Raw genomic sequence first — 24,506 nt, forward strand, 5'->3', positions numbered from 1 at the left:
AACCTGCAAAAATAAATTATGTACAAACCTGAAAAGAAAAAATGGGGTTAACACAAACCTGTGAAAAAAGTGGGGGTTAACAAAAATCCTGTGAAGACAGCGTAATTTAAAGTTTAGAATCTACAAAAATAGTGAATTTACAAAACCTGTAAAGGAAAAAGTAAAAACAAACCTGCGAAAAAATGGGGTAACAAGACCCTGTAAAAGAACGGGTTATACAACCGGCAAGAAATAAATTATGTACAAACCTGAAAAGAAAAATTGGGTTAACACAAACCTGTTGAAAAAATGGGGATTAACACAATTCTGTAAAAAGAACGTAGTTAAAAATTAAAACCTGTAAAAATAGTAAATTATTTACAAACCTGTAAAGGAAAACTTAACGCAAACCTGTAATAGAACGGGTTATAAAACCTGCAAAATCAAGTTATGTACAAACCTGAAAGGGAAAATGTTAGCACAAACCTGTGAAAAAATGGGGGTAAATACAATCCTGTAAAAGAAAGGGTTATAAAACCTGCAAAAAAATAAGTTATGTACAAACCTGAAAAGGAAAACGTTAACGCAAACCTGTGAAAAATGGGGGTTAACCCAATCCTGTAAAACAAATGGGTTACAAACCTGCCAACAAAAAATATTAAGTTGTATTTACAAACCTATAGGGTGAAAAATAATGATTTATATAAAAATGTTAGAAATTGTTCTGAAAAGAACAGGTAGGGAGTGGGAAAAGGTAAAATGGATTTGGTTATGACAATTAAAAACAAAATACAAGCAAATCAATGGGATCACCCAGAAGGGATACAACAACAGAGAAATAACAGTTTCTTACTATGACTTGTGGCCCTTAATGAATAGGGTAGATGGCCTTAGCTTTCGATCCAAACCGGACCTTCTTCAGAGGCATACAACAAGTACATACAAATACATATCCATTTATAGAAAAAAAGAGTGGAAAGGGATTAAGGGAAGAATCCAGAAAGAAGCGGGAAAATAACAGCCAATCAAAGTTTCTATTTCCGAAACAATTGGTGGCTATGAACCAATAGAGTATTATAACTTATGATACACCTTTTGTGTCACCTAGTCACAGTGATTAGGTTTGCCTTTTTTAGTCATGTTTTCATATGAGTGTTCCCTTACACGACAAATTGGTCCTGCTATTAGTTCCAGTTTAAAAAAATCAAACATTTACCATGTTTTTTTCCCATTTTCTGAAGTGAAATGGTATTGAGTCTGGATGCTTTCTCACTTCATGTTGCACAAATGTAAATCTCAGCTTGAAAGTTTTTGTGATCCAGCATAGTTTTTTTTATAGATTTGAACTGAATTTTCTGTAGCCAAAACCAGATCACCAGCTGGGGTGAATGTGACACTGTAGAGAAAAGCACAATCCTTGATGATACATCCAATGTACTTGCCATCAGGACTGTAATGATAGATATCATGTTAAGACATTATTAGAATATGAGTCCTTTCTGTTCAAGAACATATATGTTCCCATCCTTGTCACAACACACACCACCAGGCTGCCCCCACTGATTGGTTTCTACTGAAAAACATCTCCCAAAGGTATGGTTTTAAAAATAATACGGATGATGTCACCAAATGTAAGAGTGCTCTCTAACGGCAGATTAAAAACATTTCAAAATACACTTCTACTGTAATGTCTGTTAGAGTTTATGGTAATTGTTGTCATCATGTGTCACATGGTATTGCTTTGAAGTGCACTTTTCAAAGCTGTATTTCTGCCAAACCAAAAGTTTGACTGAGGTGAAACTTGTTGTATCGATAGTCAAGGACATTAACTTCTTGAATTCTAAATGACGTCATGATGTTGTTTTGACAACTTTTGCAATTTTCATCATTATTACACGTCTTGAGAACAAAGCAAGGTGCAATATTTGCTTTTTATACCAAGCCCTTATTTTACTCCCGGAAACCGAACACCTAGAGTTTGTGTCAAGACAAACTCTCAATGTCTAGTTGAAATTTGTTTCTAATCCTTAATAACAATTAGAATTTGTATGTCATCCTCAAAAATGTTATCACTCTTTCTGAAATTTATGAGAATATCAAATTTAATTTATTTATGAAAAACATCTTTTTGCTCTCTCGTCAATAAATGTTTTTTATCAGCATTTCATGGTTCTCCGGCCAAAGCATCATTTTTATAGCAAAAACATTTTTTTACAAACCAGTGTGTAAAGTTAACTGTATTATTTGAAACCTGTTAGGCTCAGTGGATTATTATTAATAATAATAATAATAAGACTTGTAATGCGCACATATCCACCCTGCTGGGTGTTCAAGGCGCAGTAAAACCAAAAACAAAACAAAAACAAAACACAACACAAAGAAAAACAGACACAACAAAATCAGTCATTGAAAACCTGTGACATAAGATAAGTTTTGAGAAGAGACTTGAATTTTGCGGTACAAACACAAGATCGAAGATTAAGTGGTAGAGAGTTCCAGATGCGTGGCGCGGCTGAAGAAAAAGACCTGTCACCCCATGAGTGTCGAGACTTGGGTTCAATGAGCAGAAGCATGGAATTTGATTGAAGATTCCTTGATGGAGTGTAAACTTGAAGCAGTTCAGAAATATAGTGGGGAGCCTTGCCATTTAGAGCTTTGTGGACAATGAGCATCAGCTTGAAGATGATTCGTTGAGAGATAGGGAGCCAGTGTAGTTGTTTCAGAATGGGGGTGACAGAACAGGATTTTCTAGACAGTGTCACAATGCGGGCAGCAGTATTTTGGAGCCGTTGAAGTCGGGAAATCTGGTTGTTAGGAAGACTGTAGAGAAGAGCATTGCCGTTGTCAAGACGAGAAGTAACAAATGCATGAATGACCTTTTCAATGGCACTTTTGTCCAAGTACTTGCGAATCTTACCTATATTCCTGATGTGATATGATGATAAACGAACAATGTTGTTGATGTGTGGCTGAAGTGCCATCCAAGAAACACTTATTGCATTATGAGATTATTGTCAAGCTATATTAAAACCATTCTCGTTGATGAAGTAAAAGTTGTAATGTGTTTGCTTTGCCCAATAATCAAAATATCAAGATAAAAATTTACAAATCCAACAGTAAAGTTTTACTACATGAGACTCTTAATGCCATGAATGGAGGTGCAGTTTATAAGAATGCTTGCTGTCTTAATTTGGTTTAGAGTTGTTTTTTTTTTTTTTTTTTGCACTGTGCTCCCCAAAAATAACAAATTGGTTCAGAAAATTAATCTTGGGGGTTGTTCCTGTAAAAATTGGGAATTCTGAACCCAAGTGATGAAGTACAATAATGTTTCTTTCAAGTTTTTTTGTCGCATGCTAGCATATCTGATGTGAGTGAAATGATATTTTTGCAGGATGCTATTGTTTATCAAGTTCAGGATAATGTTTGTTGATGTCTTTACTCATGCTGAAAGATTTGAACTGAATTTTCTGTAGCCACAACCAGATCACCAGCTGGTGTGAATGTGAGACCAATGGGATCATAACAATCCTTGATGATACACCCAATGTACTTGCCATCAGGACTGTAGTGTTGGATCTCACCTGATGATGAACCTAGTTCTCTCCAACATAGATGCTCCCATCCTTGTCACAACACACACCATAAGGCAACCCAGACTGATTGAAAGCTACTGAGAATACCATTTCACCATTGTAGGTTACTGATACCAACTTACTGTCCTCTAAGGTAGAGTAGATGAGTCGCTGTTTGTAGGTAGTCAAGTATGCACCAATCCCTGGAGCAGACAGTGTTCTGATGAGGGATCCATATGGTGTGTGTAGAGAGATCTCTGCCTTGGTACAATAACCCACTGCTATGAGATTATTGCCATCCACTGCAATACATGATGGTTCACTGCCTGGATTGAACTGATGGAGGAGCTGATAGTTCCTGTTGAAGATCTTGACTTTTTCATCATCTAGAACAATGAGCTCATCATTCTTATTCACAGTCATACTGCCGAATATGGTAGTACCTTGGATTGATAGTTTTTGTGAAATGAAAGGGGATTGAGGGTTGCTATCTGCTGGTATTGTAATCAAGCTTTTACTCAGCATGTCTGACACAACAATATCACTGTTAGAGTATGCAGCAACATCCCATGCACAAATCTCCACCATCTGTTGTTTCATGTTCTTGTATTTATTTATTTCAGTTTTTAATGTCCATTTATCTTGTTTGAAGTGTTTCATGCATTGCATTGTTGGCTTTGTGGCCTGAGCAGAAGTTGCTGATTCTACTTGTTGTTCACCTTGAGCAGAAGTTGCTGATTCTACTTGTTGTTCACCTTTCAGCACCAGTCTCCCTAGTGGTTTCTGGTCTTCTTTAAAGTCCATATAACTCAACCCATGCGGTACTTTTGTTGATTTCTTCTCACTGTATTCTTTGAGGTCTTGTAAGAGTTGTTCTATGTGATGTACAATCTTGATCCGTTGATACATGAGTTGATTTACCTCATCCTGCCTGTGTTCTGCTTTGTTCATATCTATGTTGTTGGTAGCTCTTGCAGTTAGCATTGTCTTGACTCTGTCTTTATAAATCTGTTCAGCCTCATGCATCAGTTTCTGCTTCTCCTCATTTGCTTTTTTGGAAATTTTTTCTTTGGTGGCAAAATACTTGGATTCTAACGTCTTGATTGACTCGTCTATTTCTTGATTAGCAATGTTGTAGGTTTCGACTTTCTGTCTTAATTCTGCTGCAAGTTCCGTGGCGCTTTGTTTGCATATGTCTGAAGCTTCATTAATTTCAATCAGAGAATGGGATTGATGGTCTTTTGAAATGCAAGTTGTGCATATCAACTTTTTGCAATTGTTACAAAACATAGTAAGATCTTTGTCAGTATGCTTGCTACATTTAGTAACAAATTCTTTTTCAAACAGTTGTTTCAGTTGAGTTTCCTGTTTTTCAATAGCTTCTATCCATGAAAGTCTTTTAAAGTCTGTTTTCAGACCATCAATGCCGTTTTCTTTTAAAAGAGTTTCTTGTCTACACACTGGACATGAAAGCCTTGTAGTACTTGGACTATGCTGTCTGAGTTGTTGAAGGCATTCAAGACAAAATGAATGAGAACACCCCAGTAGTTTGGGTTGCTTGAAGCGTGCACAGCAAATTGGACATTCAAGATGATCCTGACTTATCTCGTCTAGCACTGACTCAGCTGGTATATTGGATGCCATTCTGATCGTAACTTTGCTGTGATGTTGAGCTGTGATTTAAAAGAGAAAATTGACCAAATAAGATCAAAGTCTGATGACAGTATTGGTTTCTTGTCAATAAGCAAAATCCTGTGCATAGTCTTAAGAGTTTTAGAATTACTGATTTCATGACACATTGGGGTTTTTGTGAATTTTTTTATGTTTCTTGCTTTGAAACTATCTGTTTTGAGCTATTTTCAGGCTTTGGCCTTGATGATCTAACTCTTATTGGACTATATAAGTATTGACCCCCATTCTGGTTCCCAGGAAGTCTTGACCTGTGGGGGTCACTCTGACCTAAGGAATGTTGAAAAATGTAATTTCAACTCAAATTTTGCATCACAATTATGAATTTCTGGGTCATTTTGACCAAGATTCCAGGTCATGTGGGAGGTTTTTAAGAGTGGTTATACTGCTGTTGACCAATAATATATCTGCTCTTGGTTAATTAGTCAACTGAATTCATTTGTTGTTCGATATGAAGATGAAATTGGACAGTTTACATGTCTAACCATTGATGACAGCTCCAAAACAGAACACTAAAAAAAAACAGAACTTTATAAGGATAAAACTAGATTTATACATACAATTTTACAGCGAAAACAAAAAGTATTTTAATACTTTTTTTTATTAAAAAATATTTTAAGAAAAACAACAAAAATAGTCAAAAGCCTGTAACCAAACCATCAAAGAAATAAAAAATGAGTAACCAACAGATCATCTCAACCCCTATCACCGCATTTATCCCCTTTCCAGCGATTAGAAGACAACTCTGAGAAGACTGATGAAAGATAAGTTTAAGAACAAATTAAGAACCAAATAAAAAAACATTACAACTGCCCAAACCATCTGCTCCCACAAGCCACAGGATAAAAAAATGCGTCTATTGCTTATGTTATTGATGTTTGTAATATTTGTGCTGCAACTAAGGTGCATTTTAAAAGTCTTAAAACCAATGTCAAGGGTGTTTATGTCTTCTTACCTTCAGTTGAGGGGACACCAGCTGAACTCATTGGTTCTTCTGTATAGTCAATTTCTGGTTCTATAAACATACATGGAAAACAATTATAGGAAACAAAAAAACATCTTAATTATTTATTGACTATACATATTACTATTGCCAGATAGTTGCTGAAGTTGTTACTTTGACCAGTGCCTTATTGAGAGATTTGCAACAGCTTGCGATAAGAAGCTGTAGATGCAGACCGGGTGCCACTGCCAGACTGGACTTCACATCTGGCTGTGCTCCATTGCACTACATTGGATTGAAAAGGGCGTCTATCGAACCCTCTCAATACACAGCTTTAACTTGAGCCCTTGGTTGCTACTAGAGTTTTCTTACTGTTTGTAAAGCTTATTTTTGAAGCGCTGCAGCAACTAGTGCTACCGCTGCTGTAGCACGTGATCTGATACTGCTTTCATGACCACTTGTACTCTAAACCCCCCTTTCAAACCACCTTGCCTCTCTGTCTAAAGATCATGGATGTGAAGAGCTGTACATAGGGGAAACTAAATAGACCCTTGCTATTAAGCGTATGTGTCAACACAGATGGCAAGCTCAGGTTGTGGAGACTTCAGCATCTTTAAGCACCTAAATACCTCAAACCACTCCTTTAACAACGAGGACAGTGTCATCTTGGACAGAGAGTCAAGGTGGTTTGAAAGAGGGGTGAAAGAGGTGATCTACGTGAATAGAGAGGGACCATTGCTAAATAGAGAAGGTGGTCTGTGCCGATGGCGGGGCTATAGTGCAGCTATCAAGAAGATCCCTTGACGTCTGCACGGTTCATTGACCCCAAAATGGGTCACCAACCTTGCTGCTAGAAAACATCAGTCGGCCTGATGATGCACCCAGGAATGGGTGTGAAACTGTCGTCAGTCACAAAATAGTTTGTCCAGTTGTTCAGTTTATAACATCTTTCAATATTACAGTTACCTGGATGATGGAGAATATTTATATAATATTGGATGGCTTTGAGGGGGATACAAGAATATATTGCACGAGCTATGACAATATTGCACGAGTCGAAGACTCAATATTTTCATAGCGAGTGCAATATATTCTTGTATTCCCCGAATAAAATTATTATTATTTATATCAGGCTGAGGACTGAGGATCAAAGCCACACTATTTTGGCTCACCTGATTCCAGATTTTCAAATTAAATTTTATTATGTTTTTTTTTCTAAACACTCGCAAGCGTAAACTTATCTACTCTTTCAAAATTCGTTGGAAGATTGTTTTTCGTCAGGTAAGCTCTCAGAACCTGTACTGCTTGTTTTGTAGCCTACAAGGTGTTTTCTGCGTCTTTGTTCTTCAAAATCCTCAACGGAAACCGAAGCGAATCTCACGCCGCTAGTAGAAGCAGCCATTGTTGAGTTATTATCTGCAGCTCCGTTCACTGGTTAACAACAGTGAGCGCGCGCTCTTGACTATATGGGAACCAGCGAAACTTGTTAAAATGCCCGAATGGAGCAATATTGAAGCAATATTGAAGCAATATTATTACTCACACAATATTGCTGTCATCCGGGTACTTTTTACGAAAGCGTTCAATACGCTGATATATTTTTGCTTTTGGAAGCCTGATATATAAATAATAAACATAAATATATGTAACATACACTCAAGAATAACCTAGATTTATACTCACTGGTTGGGTGTAGTATTCTCAGTGCCTCTCTGTAGTCAGTGTCTTTGATGGTCAAGCGAATATTCAGCTCCTTTCCAGAAGCTTTCCTTATGTCACCATCGGTAATCAGGTGAGCTGTAAGTGTCTTGGCTAGCTCACCGTTCAAACACTGCCCATTGAACTTGGCCAGACTTTCTTGAGAATAAAACCGAACAATGAATCTTATTGAACTCTGTTCTATCCTCTTCAGTGAACATCCACCTTCACGTTCAATGGCGTTGAGGATTGCTCGGATACCCTTAATGCCCAACTGTTGCGCTGCTCTCTTCATAAAGTTGTAGGTAGTTTGGTAAATTAGTTTTTGTCTTTCAGAGTCTTCTGTATCCGTTGCAACATGCAAATTGACGGGTGTGTCTGTAATGAAAGAGAGAAAGCAAGAAAGAAAGAAGGGGAACATGTGTTACTCGGAAACTGATGAGCTCGTTTTATTTACTCTACTGTACTTCCTTCAACACTTACTTGTACTCAAGAATAATGAATGAAGATCGATTAATAGATCTTTTGCGCAAATCTACCAGCAACCTGATGCACTGCATCATATAATTACAAATTACTGCACCAGTAATCAAGACACAACTGAAACAACTCTTCATAATAACAGGCTTCTTTCCCAGCAACAAACTTGTGCCAAACCCAGTAATAATTGTTTTACACAAGGCCGTTCACCCAAAACAAAGATGTATTTACATTAGACAGGGACTTGGTCCAAACAAGTTAGTGTAAGGATAACATCAAATAACTATATAGAGTGACCCTGCTTGTAATCTCCCAAGTGTTTTTAAGTTTACAGACTTTGTAGGGAGGCTACTACCTTAATGCGTATCATAATAGAAAAACTTCAAAACCTGTCTTTGCCTTAGGGTCTTGACTGTGTGTTACATCATCTAATGATAATTACACCGTTATGTTTATGGTTGACTTCTTAAGTGTCAGTTTGGTATTAGTGTGTAATGCAAATTGTGGGAACTCAATCACTAAATCACTCAAGACCCTTAATAAAACACTAAATAAAACAATTTTAAGCCAAAATTTTGTCAAGATTACCCCACACTTGTAGTTCAACTTATCCTTGCAAACCACCTAACTCAAATCATCCAAATAAACACTAAGGGCACTGCTTTAAAGCCATTGCACAAGTAAATAATTAGTTACAAATAACTTAATCTTGCCCATGAAAGGTCGTTCATCGCTTTCCAGTTGGTTGTCCCCAAGGATGACCATACATTCCTTAGCATTTTGCATTGTGATGTTATACGTCACATTCAACTGATGTCCCAGACTGGAAGCCCCACCAGCTGTTTCAGAAACTGTGCTCAACATATAGTCTTCAATTTCTTGTCTGTTGTCTGTTTCTAAAATGAAAATAATTTGAAATATTGACAAGTTAAGTATGTGTTTGGCGTTGATCATAATATGAAAGGGTTGCTCTAACCCTGGAACCTCCCCCACTCCCCCAAAAAACAATAAACAAACAAACAAACAAACAAACAAACAAACAACACCAAGGTCTTTTCAAGCACCCCCAAGTACTAGCAAAAGGTAATACCATGACTTTCCAGCCTCTTCTATATTCTGTATGAATAAACTTATCCATTTACTGCAAAGTATTCACGTAATGCTTTGGAGTAAACACTTCTGATATCAAGTTATGTCTGCAATGGCTGAAATGGCTCTAAACAAAAGGTTCCCTTTGTGTTACATCATCCATTCTTGTCTACGCACGCGCACGCACACACAACCCCACTAGCAGCATTTGAATTATTTGAAACCTAGAAATCTACAAGTTGGCCATGAGGTTTTTATTCTGACAACAGTTTGAAGACCCATCTGGATCCCTAGAATTAAAGCAAGACGCTCTTGTTCTTGTTCAGCTGATGAAACGTCATAGTTTTTTTTAAATTAAAGCACACTTTACCAAAAGTTGTGCAGGAGACTGCTATATGAAGAAGAGCTGAACATGAGCATTCTAATAATTACTTAAAATTCACTGATACATTGGTGGTGAATGTTTAAAAATGTCCTTTCCTTGACGACACCACACATGACAGGTTTTAGGACTCAATAGAATCTTTTGTGTACCAGTGGTAACTGTAGTGTAAATGGCACTTCAAAATTCAACTTCCTGATAAAGTTTCTGTTTATAGTTTGTTCATGTGATTAAAAGGCGACACAAACATGAAAACAACAAGTAAAATGACTTCCCCTAGGCTAAATCCAATAAAAAATGTTATGATTTCTTTTTACTCACCAACTATGTTTAAATGATCACGTTGAACCAAAACAATGGAACGATTGCTGTCACCAATTATCACATTTGTGGTGACAGCAGTGATAGCTGGCCGGGCAGACTCTGTTGATACTTGTGCTGTACAACCAGGTAGATCTATTACACTGCCTTCAGCCATTATTAATTGATGCAGTATTCTATACTGAGACACTGCTCAGTTTCAATATCTGTGTTTATCCACCCAATTTCCTGATGTCAGAGCTCTAGGTTGGAATAAAGCACTGCACGATTCCAGGGATGAGATCCCAATTTCCTGATGTCAGAGCTCTAGGTTGGAATAAAGCACTGCACGATTCCAGGGATGAGATCCCAATTTCCTGATGTCAGAGCTCTAGGTTGGAATAAAGCACTGCACGATTCCAGGGATGAGATCCCAATTTCCTGATGTCAGAGCTCTAGGTTGGAATAAAGCACTGCACGATTCCAGGGATGAGATCCCAATTTCCTGATGTCAGAGCTCTAGGTTGGAATAAAGCACTGCACGATTCCAGGGATGAGATCCCAATTTCCTGATGTCAGAGCTCTAGGTTGGAATAAAGCACTGCACGATTCCAGGGATGAGATCCCAATTTCCTGATGTCAGAGCTCTAGGTTGGAATAAAGCACTGCACGATTCCAGGGATGAGATCCCAATTTCCTGATGTCAGAGCTCTAGGTTGGAATAAAGCACTGCACGATTCCAGGGATGAGATCCCAATTTCCTGATGTCAGAGCTCTAGGTTGGAATAAAGCACTGCATGATTCCAGGGATGAGATCCCAATTTCCTGATGTCAGAGCTCTAGGTTGGAATAAAGCACTGCATGATTCCAGGGATGAGATCCCAATTTCCTGATGTCAGAGCTCTAGGTTGGAATAAAGCACTGCATGATTCCAGGGATGAGATCCCAATTTCCTGATGTCAGAGCTCTAGGTTGGAATAAAGCACTGCACGATTCCAGGGATGAGATCCCAATTTCCTGATGTCAGAGCTCTAGGTTGGAATAAAGCACTGCACGATTCCAGGGATGAGATCCCAATTTCCTGATGTCAGAGCTCTAGGTTGGAATAAAGCACTGCACGATTCCAGGGATGAGATCCCAATTTCCTGATGTCAGAGCTCTAGGTTGGAATAAAGCACTGCATGATTCCAGGGATGAGATCCCAATTTCCTGATGTCAGAGCTCTAGGTTGGAATAAAGCACTGCATGATTCCAGGGATGAGATCCCAATTTCCTGATGTCAGAGCTCTAGGTTGGAATAAAGCACTGCATGATTCCAGGGATGAGATCCCAATTTCCTGATGTCAGAGCTCTAGGTTGGAATAAAGCACTGCATGATTCCAGGGATGAGATCCCAATTTCCTGATGTCAGAGCTCTAGGTTGGAATAAAGCACTGCATGATTCCAGGGATGAGATCCCAATTTCCTGATGTCAGAGCTCTAGGTTGGAATAAAGCACTGCATGATTCCAGGGATGAGATCCCAATTTCCTGATGTCAGAGCTCTAGGTTGGAATAAAGCACTGCACGATTCCAGGGATGAGATCCCAATTTCCTGATGTCAGAGCTCTAGGTTGGAATAAAGCACTGCATGATTCCAGGGATGAGATCCCAATTTCCTGATGTCAGAGCTCTAGGTTGGAATAAAGCACTGCATGATTCCAGGGATGAGATCCCAATTTCCTGATGTCAGAGCTCTAGGTTGGAATAAAGCACTGCATGATTCCAGGGATGAGATCCCAATTTCCTGATGTCAGAGCTCTAGGTTGGAATAAAGCACTGCATGATTCCAGGGATGAGATCCCAATTTCCTGATGTCAGAGCTCTAGGTTGGAATAAAGCACTGCATGATTCCAGGGATGAGATCCCAATTTCCTGATGTCAGAGCTCTAGGTTGGAATAAAGCACTGCATGATTCCAGGGATGAGATCCCAATTTCCTGATGTCAGAGCTCTAGGTTGGAATAAAGCACTGCATGATTCCAGGGATGAGATCCCAATTTCCTGATGTCAGAGCTCTAGGTTGGAATAAAGCACTGCATGATTCCAGGGATGAGATCCCAATTTCCTGATGTCAGAGCTCTAGGTTGGAATAAAGCACTGCACGATTCCAGGGATGAGATCCCAATTTCCTGATGTCAGAGCTCTAGGTTGGAATAAAGCACTGCACGATTCCAGGGATGAGATCCCAATTTCCTGATGTCAGAGCTCTAGGTTGGAATAAAGCACTGCATGATTCCAGGGATGAGATCCCAATTTCCTGATGTCAGAGCTCTAGGTTGGAATAAAGCACTGCATGATTCCAGGGATGAGATCCCAATTTCCTGATGTCAGAGCTCTAGGTTGGAATAAAGCACTGCACGATTCCAGGGATGAGATCCCAATTTCCTGATGTCAGAGCTCTAGGTTGGAATAAAGCACTGCATGATTCCAGGGATGAGATCCCAATTTCCTGATGTCAGAGCTCTAGGTTGGAATAAAGCACTGCACGATTCCAGGGATGAGATCCCAATTTCCTGATGTCAGAGCTCTAGGTTGGAATAAAGCACTGCATGATTCCAGGGATGAGATCCCAATTTCCTGATGTCAGAGCTCTAGGTTGGAATAAAGCACTGCACGATTCCAGGGATGAGATCCCAATTTCCTGATGTCAGAGCTCTAGGTTGGAATAAAGCACTGCACGATTCCAGGGATGAGATCCCAATTTCCTGATGTCAGAGCTCTAGGTTGGAATAAAGCACTGCATGATTCCAGGGATGAGATCCCAATTTCCTGATGTCAGAGCTCTAGGTTGGAATAAAGCACTGCACGATTCCAGGGATGAGATCCCAATTTCCTGATGTCAGAGCTCTAGGTTGGAATAAAGCACTGCACGATTCCAGGGATGAGATCCCAATTTCCTGATGTCAGAGCTCTAGGTTGGAATAAAGCACTGCACGATTCCAGGGATGAGATCCCAATTTCCTGATGTCAGAGCTCTAGGTTGGAATAAAGCACTGCACGATTCCAGGGATGAGATCCCAATTTCCTGATGTCAGAGCTCTAGGTTGGAATAAAGCACTGCACGATTCCAGGGATGAGATCCCAATTTCCTGATGTCAGAGCTCTAGGTTGGAATAAAGCACTGCATGATTCCAGGGATGAGATCCCAATTTCCTGATGTCAGAGCTCTAGGTTGGAATAAAGCACTGCACGATTCCAGGGATGAGATCCCAATTTCCTGATGTCAGAGCTCTAGGTTGGAATAAAGCACTGCACGATTCCAGGGATGAGATCCCAATTTCCTGATGTCAGAGCTCTAGGTTGGAATAAAGCACTGCACGATTCCAGGGATGAGATCCCAATTTCCTGATGTCAGAGCTCTAGGTTGGAATAAAGCACTGCATGATTCCAGGGATGAGATCCCAATTTCCTGATGTCAGAGCTCTAGGTTGGAATAAAGCACTGCACGATTCCAGGGATGAGATCCCAATTTCCTGATGTCAGAGCTCTAGGTTGGAATAAAGCACTGCACGATTCCAGGGATGAGATCCCAATTTCCTGATGTCAGAGCTCTAGGTTGGAATAAAGCACTGCACGATTCCAGGGATGAGATCCCAATTTCCTGATGTCAGAGCTCTAGGTTGGAATAAAGCACTGCACGATTCCAGGGATGAGATCCCAATTTCCTGATGTCAGAGCTCTAGGTTGGAATAAAGCACTGCATGATTCCAGGGATGAGATCCCAATTTCCTGATGTCAGAGCTCTAGGTTGGAATAAAGCACTGCATGATTCCAGGGATGAGATCCCAATTTCCTGATGTCAGAGCTCTAGGTTGGAATAAAGCACTGCACGATTCCAGGGATGAGATCCCAATTTCCTGATGTCAGAGCTCTAGGTTGGAATAAAGCACTGCATGATTCCAGGGATGAGATCCCAATTTCCTGATGTCAGAGCTCTAGGTTGGAATAAAGCACTGCATGATTCCAGGGATGAGATCCCAATTTCCTGATGTCAGAGCTCTAGGTTGGAATAAAGCACTGCACGATTCCAGGGATGAGATCCCAATTTCCTGATGTCAGAGCTCTAGGTTGGAATAAAGCACTGCACGATTCCAGGGATGAGATCCCAATTTCCTGATGTCAGAGCTCTAGGTTGGAATAAAGCACTGCATGATTCCAGGGATGAGATCCCAATTTCCTGATGTCAGAGCTCTAGGTTGGAATAAAGCACTGCACGATTCCAGGGATGAGATCCCAATTTCCTGATGTCAGAGCTCTAGGTTGGAATAAAGCACTGCATGATTCCAGGGATGAGATCCCAATTTCCTGATGTCAGAGCTCTAGGTTGGAATAAAGCACTGCACGATTCCAGGGATGAGATCCCAATTTCCTGATGTCAGAGCTCTAGGTTGGAATAAAGCACTGCACGATTCCAGGGATGAGATCCCAATTTCCTGATGTCAGAGCTCTAGGTTGGAATAAAGCACTGCACGATTCCAGGGATGAGATCCCAATTTCCTGATGTCAGAGCTCTAGGTTGGAATAAAGCACTGCACGATTCCAGGGATGAGATCCCAATTTCCTGATGTCAGAGCTCTAGGTTGGAATAAAGCACTGCACGATTCCAGGGATGAGATCCCAATTTCCTGATGTCAGAGCTCTAGGTTGGAATAAAGCACTGCACGATTCCAGGGATGAGATCCCAATTTCCTGATGTCAGAGCTCTAGGTTGGAATAAAGCACTGCATGATTCCAGGGATGAGATCCCAATTTCCTGATGTCAGAGCTCTAGGTTGGAATAAAGCACTGCACGATTCCAGGGATGAGATCCCAATTTCCTGATGTCAGAGCTCTAGGTTGGAATAAAGCACTGCACGATTCCAGGGATGAGATCCCAATTTCCTGATGTCAGAGCTCTAGGTTGGAATAAAGCACTGCATGATTCCAGGGATGAGATCCCAATTTCCTGATGTCAGAGCTCTAGGTTGGAATAAAGCACTGCACGATTCCAGGGATGAGATCCCAATTTCCTGATGTCAGAGCTCTAGGTTGGAATAAAGCACTGCATGATTCCAGGGATGAGATCCCAATTTCCTGATGTCAGAGCTCTAGGTTGGAATAAAGCACTGCACGATTCCAGGGATGAGATCCCAATTTCCTGATGTCAGAGCTCTAGGTTGGAATAAAGCACTGCACGATTCCAGGGATGAGATCCCAATTTCCTGATGTCAGAGCTCTAGGTTGGAATAAAGCACTGCACGATTCCAGGGATGAGATCCCAATTTCCTGATGTCAGAGCTCTAGGTTGGAATAAAGCACTGCACGATTCCAGGGATGAGATCCCAATTTCCTGATGTCAGAGCTCTAGGTTGGAATAAAGCACTGCACGATTCCAGGGATGAGATCCCAATTTCCTGATGTCAGAGCTCTAGGTTGGAATAAAGCACTGCACGATTCCAGGGATGAGATCCCAATTTCCTGATGTCAGAGCTCTAGGTTGGAATAAAGCACTGCACGATTCCAGGGATGAGATCCCAATTTCCTGATGTCAGAGCTCTAGGTTGGAATAAAGCACTGCACGATTCCAGGGATGAGATCCCAATTTCCTGATGTCAGAGCTCTAGGTTGGAATAAAGCACTGCACGATTCCAGGGATGAGATCCCAATTTCCTGATGTCAGAGCTCTAGGTTGGAATAAAGCACTGCATGATTCCAGGGATGAGATCCCAATTTCCTGATGTCAGAGCTCTAGGTTGGAATAAAGCACTGCACGATTCCAGGGATGAGATCCCAATTTCCTGATGTCAGAGCTCTAGGTTGGAATAAAGCACTGCACGATTCCAGGGATGAGATGGGCACTCTTCTATCAGCATCTGCTAAAAACAAGAAAATATGAAACAAAGAATCAAGAATCAAAAGTGTTTTGGGATTTTGTATGGTAAGATTGCATGCATGCATTATGCAACTGCACTCATCTTCAAAAAATTAATTGTGACGAGTTGTCAACCTGTCGCTAGAGGGCGCTGTTGCACTTTGTGACGTCATTCATATTCTTTTTGAACTGCCCACCCTTGCCAGGCACTAGCATCATTGAAAGCAACTTCATAACATTTGAATTAAAGGGGCACTTCCTGTTTCGACCGGAAGTAGAGGTCATGTGAGGTCAGGCACACGAAGCAAAATGAAGACCTGATTTATCCCTACCCAATCCCGTAAACAGAATCCTACGGTCTCTTGTGGCTGATTTGTTATAGATTTTCAAATACTTAAAATAAAAACCTTTAAGATGACGTCACGTGACCGGTGATGATGTGACGAATTTCTTTAACGCCCCAACTTTCACCAATGCCCTTCATCTCTGAAAATTTTGTTGCAATTGCTCTTTAGGAACATTGCAAATCGGCACTTAGAAAACTAGTTCTGAAGAATTCAAATAAAAAAACGATCAAAAACAATAGCTGTTTCGCTGCGCTGCGCTACGAAACAGCTACAAATATTTTTAAAATCAATCATTCAAAATGTTGCAAAAAAGCATTGATGGCAAAGTATGTTGTAGTTTTATTTTAACAATTTGAATGTTTGAATCCTATATAAACATCATGTATGTAGGCCTACAGTTTTATTATTAAGTATGTACATGTACATGACAACTATCATTTACATAAGATATAACCGCCCTACATGTATATACTCAAGTGTATACATTAATTCTGGACTTATCGTGTACGATAAAATGTTGTGTTTATACAAATAATAACTCCTAGAACTATGAGGTTTGTTACGCAATCGTCTCCACCAACCTCAAAGAGGGTGAATCTCAAAACACACCTAAAACATTTTGCCGTTTTTACAACCCAAATTTACAGTTCCTTTTTTGAAATCAGATCCGTAATTCAGATCCCATCCACGCAGCTTTACTGTTACAACAGTTATGCGTCGTCGATCCGTGATTTGTGATCAAAACAAGCCCACAGGTCTGAGACTCATGCAGCTGTGCACAGTGTACCAGTTAGCTCTGTAGACTGTCTTTGCAAATGCAGAAAACAGACTAGGAACAATATTTGAGATCTGCTTAACACAATGCCTCATTGAACTCCATTTTGTTTATGTTAGGACAAACTTTGCTTATCTTGTATTACAGTGGTAAGCAAACTTTCTTGAGCTTTCTGGCCATGCCCTCTGCTGCTGCTTCCCAGGTTGTATCATAAAACCATAGAGTAAGGTGATCCCTGGCTATACAGCAGTTTACAGGTTGAATGGCTTCTGACAACGTCCCTAAATATCAACTCACCCAGTATTTGATAGAAGAATATAGCATGAAACACAGCAACAATCCTAGAGTTGAAGAGGAAATACCAGCAATGATCTGTTTAATGTTGGCACAACACACTGAATGATGTTCCACTGTATTTCCATAGAGTTCACAGCTCATAGTAAACCTTTGGAACAATACGCCTCTATTTATTACTGTTTTGTGGAAATTCCAGTTTCTTAATTTAGCTCATTGTTTGTAGCAGTGTTATGATTACCGTACAGTTCTTCAGATACTGCACTTAGCGCATATTTACACACTGAAATGATATTAATCTGAAAGTTCTTGGTGTATGTGACCCCTACATGTACATTACTGGGACTCAGTGACTAATTAATAACAGGTTGTTGAACATTGGACCCCAGCATACTGCAATACTTGTCTGGTTTGGATTCCGACGTCAACAATACAAACAAAACTATTTCTTTTGAAACTTTATTCCATTTTTACCCATCTTGGCAGACTCATTCTTGTGCATATTATTGAAAATAAGAAAGCTTGTATAAAGATTTTTTCTTCTGTGTTTTAGTCAGTGAAGTACAGACTTTCTTTGTTCTTGTTTGAAATTATATTTATAGGGGTTGCACTGCTGTTTGCTGCTAGCTCGAGTTCTTTTATGGCAGCCACATAAATCAAATATTAAAATATTTTTGAAAAAGCTTTCAAAAGTAAATGTACTGTTTAAAATACAGGAAAAACAAAACAAGATGGTCTTATTTATCGTATAAGGAAACATGAATCTGTGTCTGTCATCCTAATAACTTACACTGGCTACCTATTCACTCTCGCATTTCATTCAAAATATTGTTGTTAGCTTATGAATGTTTTTATGATTTTGCACCTCCTTATTTGATAAGGCTGTTAACATTGTACACACCTTCTAGAAATCTTCGTTCTAATAAGAAAAAGTTGTTTGTTATTCCACCAGTGATGACCAAGTCATTAAATATCATTGATAGCTCTATGGATCAGTGGTCACCAAGCTCCATGATGTACGGCTCCTAGTGACCCCTGGCTGATGACTGTTCAGGGAACATGCTTGCAGGGAACTCTCTGCCTGATTATGTGCAAAGGTCACACTCTGTGCCTGACTATGTGCAGTTGGCATACTCCCTGCCCAACTTTGTGCAAACTAAGCTGACTGTCATCGGACCTAAGTGAGCTGCTGAAGGTAGACCCCCAGGGGGCCCTTGGCCCTTGTGCCAGCAGTCCACTAGTGGTAGCCCTCTGATGGTTCCTTTTGGCCCATCGCAGGCTGCTGCGGGACCACCATTGAGGGGAAAAACGTTGTCTGCTAGTGGTAGACCTCTAATGGCAGCCGATAGTGGACCAGGTCTTTCTTGTAGTGGCTAAGTTCTTGGTCAACAACAAATTTGTTGTGTCTTCATTTAAAGTGTTTATTACGGTGTGTCTTATTTTGTTTGCAGATGTTGGTTTGAATGAAGAGCATCTATCACAGACTAAAGCTTTATTCAACTAAAGATGTTTCTGTCAACGTAAACTTGGATTGTTAGCATCACTCCTTCCTTGTGTGAGGTATGTTGAAACACTTGAGTAAAAATGGCCCTTTGCTTGTCATTGGTCCACCGGCAGCGAGCAAAGGGCACACTCTCTTTCTGACACTCTGCAGAGGGCACACTCTCTGCCCAACTTTGTGCAGAGGGCACACTCTCTGCCCAACTTTGTGCAGAGGGCACACTCTCTGCCTAACTTTGTGCAGAGGGCACACTCTCTGCCCAACTTTGTGCAGAGGGCACACTCTCTGCCCAACTTTGTGCAGAGGGTCGACTCTCTGCCCTACTTTGTGCAGAGGGCACACTCTCTTTCTGACACTCTGCAGAGGGCACACTCTCTGCCCAACTTTGTGCAGAGGGCACACTCTCTGCCCAACTTTGTGCAGAGGGCACACTCTCTGCCAAACTTTGTGCAGAGGGCACACTCTCTGCCCAACTTTGTGCAGAGTGCACACTCTCTGCCAAACTTTGTGCAGAGGGTAGACTCTCTGACTGAATTTTTGCAGAGGGCACACTTTTTAACTTACTGTGTTCCACTGGCACACTCTTTATGGGGCTTTGTGAATACGGTACACTGTGTGCTCTACTTTGTGAATATGGTACACTGTGTGCTCTACTTTGTGAATATGGTACACTGTGTGCTCTACTTTGTGAATATGGTACACTGTGTGCTCTACTTTGTGAATATGGTACACTGTGTGCTCTACTTTGTGAATATGGTACACTGTGTGCTCTACTTTGTGAATATGGTACACTGTGTGCTCTACTTTGTGCAAAGGGCACTCTCTCTGCCCGACTTTGTGCAGAGGGCCCCACTCTCTGTCAAAAACATTTTTTGCCCGCTGACCAATGGCCCTCCTGTGTCAGCAGGACTGATGATAGATTAACAGCTGACCGTTGTCGGACCTAAGTCAGCTGCTGAATGTGGACCCCCAGTGAGCGAGGGGACACTTGTGTCAGCAGTCCACTAGTGGTAGCCCTCTGATGGCAGCTGATATTGGACCATGTGGATGAAGTGTTTATTATGGTGTATCTTATTTTATTTGCAGATGATGGAGTGAATGAAGAGCATCTATGATGAACAAAAGCTTTATTCAACTGAAGATGTTTCTATCAAGGTCAACCCGAATTGGTATATTTTGGACCGCTATGCTTCACTCCTTCCTTGCATGAGGTATGTTGAAACCGTCACTTAAAATGCGCCTTTGCTTGTCATTGGGCCCCCAGGTACACACTCTGCCCTACTTTGTGCATAGGGCAGGACTCTCTGTCCGACTTTGTGCATGCCAAACAGTGTCCACTCTGGGCATACTCCCTGCCTGACTTTGTGCGGAGGGCACCATTCTCTGCCTTACTTTGTGCAAAGGGCACAAACATTTCATATCTGAGCCTGTGGACTCGTTTGTAATAGTGACGTCGTATGTTGTACTGCTGAAGAATGTAGTATTAAACATCTCTGGAAACTTTCCAAGTTGATCTAGGAATGTACTAATTGTTCCCCAAACCAGGTTTGTTATATTCCTCCAAACCTTTGATTGTTGTTTAAAAATCATGTTCAAACTAAAAGTGGGCCATTTCTTGAAAACTTCCATGCTCATGCAGTACCAATTGGATGAAGCATTTGTTATGGTGTATCTTATTTTGTTTGAGTGTAGCTGTTGAATTGCTGAAAATTGCTTTCCCTCGGCACAAGTATCGGAAGACTTGATGTCGAAACAAAGTTTATAAAAGTGTGTGTTATTTCTTTTGCAGATTGTTGAGTATTTGATGAAGTGAATGAAGAGCATCTATCACGGACCAAAGCTTTCTTCAACTGAAGATTTTTCTGTCAAGGTCAACACGGATTGTTATGTTTAGGACCGCAATGCTTCACTCCTTCCTTGCATGAGGTATGTTTAAACCATTCACTTAAAATGCCCCATTGCTTGTAATTGATCCCTCGTCAGTGAGCTGCCAGTTGTGTACCTCAAACAAATGTCTGACTACTGACCAACGGTCCTCCTGTGTCAGCAGCCACCAGAGGACCGATGATAGACTAATAGCTGAACGATGTTGGACCTGAGTCAGCTGCTGAGGGTGGACCCCCAGTGAGCGAGGGGACGCTTGTGCCAGCAGTCCACTAGTGGTAGCCCTCTGATGGTCCCTGTTGGCCATCGTAGGCACACTCTCTGACTTTGTGCAGTGGGCACACTCTCTGTCCGTCTTTGGGCAGAGGGCACCATTCTCTGTCCGACTTTGTGCAGAGGGCACAATTCTCTGCCCTACTTTGTGCAAAGGGCACAATTCTCTGCCCTACTTTGTGCATAGTGCAGGACTCTCTGTCCCACTTTGTTCTGAGGGTACACTCTCTGCCCTACTTTGTGCAGAGGGCACACTCTCTGTCCGACTTTGTGCAAAGGGCACACTTCTCTGCCCTACTTTGTGCAAAGGGCACACTCTCTGTCTGACTTTGGGCAGAGGGCACCATTCTCTGTCCGACTTTGTGCAGAGGGCACAATTCTCTGCCCTACTTTGTGCAAAGGGCACATGCTTTGTGCATAGGGTGAACTCCCTGTTCAACCTTTTTCATAGGGCAGGTTTCTGCCCTACTTTGTGCGGAGGGCATACTCTCATATCTTCTTTCAATGTGTTTATTTCGGTGTATCTTATTTGTTTTTGCAGATTATGGTTTGACTGAAGAGCATCTATCACAGAAAAATAGCCTTCTTTATCACAAGATGTTTCTGTCAAGGTCAACTTGGATTGTTATATTTTGGACTGCTGTGCTTCACTCCTCCTTGCATGAGGTATGTTGAAACCGTTCAGTTAAAATGCCCCATTGCTTGTAATTGGTCTTCGTCAGTAAACTGCAAACAAATGTCTGCCCTCTGACCGCCGTTGGACCTAAGTCAGCTGCTGAGGGTGGACCCCCAGTGAGCGAGGGGATGCTTGTGCCAGCAGTCCACTAGTGGTAGCCCTCTGATGGTCCCTGTTGGCCCATCGTAGGCATACTCTCTCTGCCCTACTTTGTTAAAGCTAGCGGTCCGCAAGTGGCAGTCGATAGTGGACAGGTCTCTTTTGTAGTGGCCAATTTCTTTGCCAACCAATTTGTTGTATCTTCTCTCGTAGTGTTTATTATGGTGTTTCTTACTTTGTTTGCAGATTATGGTTTGATTGAAGAGCATCTATCACGGACACAAGCTCTATGCAAGTGAAGATGCTTCTCTCAAGGTCAACCTGGATTGTTATGTTTTGGACCGCTATGCATCACTCCTTCCTTGCATGACGTATGTTGAAAACCATTCAGTTAAAATGCCCCATTAGTTATCATCGGTCCCCTGCTAGTGGTGAACTGCAAAGATTTGTGACGACAATCAACAGAGAAGAGGTGACCGTTGTTGGGTCCGAGTCTGCTGTTTCCAAAGTAATGCATGTAAAAGTGTGCGTGTAGCTGTTGAACTCCTGAATATTGCTTTCGTGGTACAAGTGTAGAAAGACTCAGTGCCGAAACGTTATGATAATCTTAATGTTGCGATGAAGTTTCTAAAAGTGTTTGTTATAGTAAACATTTATGTTTAGTTCACGCCCACTGGTCATGGTGATTATGTACACCTGGCTTTTCCATGAAGGTTAACATGCCTCCATGGTGGATGTTGTGTAATAGTTAAGTATTTAAGGCACACCCAACGTCGACTCGTGGTCTGTATCCTTCAGGTGCGCCACCGAGACGACGGTGCATTATTCGTATATTATTTATTAAGTATATTTTCTAGTATTTCATTTGAGTTGTGTTTAAATAAAACACCCTGTTGTAGGTCTACGTTTTCAAGAAGAAGAACGTTTAAGTTGTGTTTAATTGATAAGTTCGATCCCTTGGGCGGGATGGCTGAGGAGGCCAAACCGTCCATAACATTTCTTTTGCAGATTGTTGAGTAATTGATGAAGTGACTGAAGAGGATGTATCATGGACACAAGCTTTAATAAACTGAAGATGTTTCTATCAAGGTCAACCCGGATTGTTTTGGACCGCTATGCATGACTCCCTACTTGCATGAGGTATGTTGAAACCATTAAGTTAAAATGGCCCATTAGTTATCATCGGTCCCCTGCCAGTGGTGAACCGCAAAGATTTGTGATGACAACCAACAAAGAAGAGGTGACCGAGTCTGCTGTTTCAAAGTAATCAACGGCAAATAGTGCATGTCCTTATTGTAGCTGTTGAACTCCTGAATATTGCTTTCACTGGGCATAAGTATAGAAAGACTTGATGCAGAAACGTTATGGTTATCTCCATGTTGCAATGAAGTTTGTAATAGTGTGTGTTATTTCTTTTGCAGATTGTTGAGTAATTGATGAAGTGAATGAAGAGTATCTATCACGGCCACAAGCTTTATGCAAGTGAAGATGTTGCTATCAAGATCAACCCGGATCGTTCTGTTTTGGACCTCCATGCGTCACTCCTTGCACGAGGTATGTTGAAATTATTCAGTTAAAAATGCCCTATTAGTTATCATTGGTCCCCTGCTAGTGGTGAACTGCAAAGACATGCGTCGACAACCAACAGAGATGACCGTTGTTGGGTCTGCTGTTTCTAAAGTAACAGTTGAAAAATTGTGAGTTTATCTGTTGAACTCCTGAATATCGCTTTTTGCCAAAACGTGATGATTATCTTCATATTGCAATAAATTTTCTAAATATGTGTGTTATTTCCTTTGCAGATTGTTGAGTAATCGAAGAGTTTGTTTCTATCAAAGAGATTGCAACGGATGACTCCGCGATTGTCAGATGTATTTTGGAAACGTAAACTGAACATAGTCGGCAAGGTGGCTGTTACCGGTGAACTAATAGTGGAATGCATTGTCTGATTATGATGTAGAACCTAAATATTGGTTGGAGTATTAATAATGATAGCATTACATAGGAGTATGATGACGATTAAGTTGATTACAGTAATTTTCCATTGTAATGATTGCAAGTAATGAGTACTAATAAAAAATGAATAAATAACGATGAATTATAAGCCAATGAAATGAGAAGTGTTGAATTTGTTGTGTTAAAATTTTAAATATATTTTAATGCGTTAGTAATGGTAAGAACAATTGAATGGAGAAGCATAAAATTCAGGGTGAATTATAATGGGTTAAGAAGTAGAAAAGAAAAAAAAGCGACGGTACACTATCCACGGCCATCTGTACGGGAATACCAACTGTGTTAAAAGCGCGAGTACACTATCCACGGCCATCTGTACGGGAATACCAACTGTCTAAAAAGCGTAAGAACACTATCTATGGCCATCCCCTCCCACCATCCTAGCCATCCCCTCCCATCATCCTAGCCATCCCCTCCCACCATCCTAGCCATCCCCTCCCACCATCCTAGCCATCCCCTCCCACCATCCTAGCCATCCCCTCCCACCATCCTAGCCATCCCCTCCCACCATCCTAGCCATCCCCTCCCACCATCCTAGCCATCCCCTCCCACCATCCTAGCCATCCCCTCCCACCATCCTAGACATCCCCTCCCACCATCCTAGCCATCCCCTCCCACCAT

General features: G+C 41.0%; 1 long non-coding RNA gene across 1 annotated transcript; it reads left to right on the forward strand.

Moving 5' to 3' along the window:
• The first annotated feature begins 18,920 nt into the window (after window positions 1-18,920).
• On the forward strand, window positions 18,921-24,090 carry LOC117300990. Its single transcript, XR_004520253.1, has 7 exons — window positions 18,921-18,999; window positions 20,027-20,151; window positions 20,730-20,866; window positions 21,639-21,763; window positions 22,881-23,012; window positions 23,294-23,426; window positions 23,675-24,090. It is a non-coding gene; the product is annotated as an uncharacterized LOC117300990 (long non-coding RNA).
• The last annotated feature ends 416 nt before the right edge of the window (window positions 24,091-24,506 follow it).

Source organism: Asterias rubens, chromosome 16 (genome assembly GCF_902459465.1).
Source record: "Asterias rubens chromosome 16, eAstRub1.3, whole genome shotgun sequence".
In the NCBI taxonomy this organism is placed as follows: domain Eukaryota; kingdom Metazoa; phylum Echinodermata; class Asteroidea; order Forcipulatida; family Asteriidae; genus Asterias; species Asterias rubens.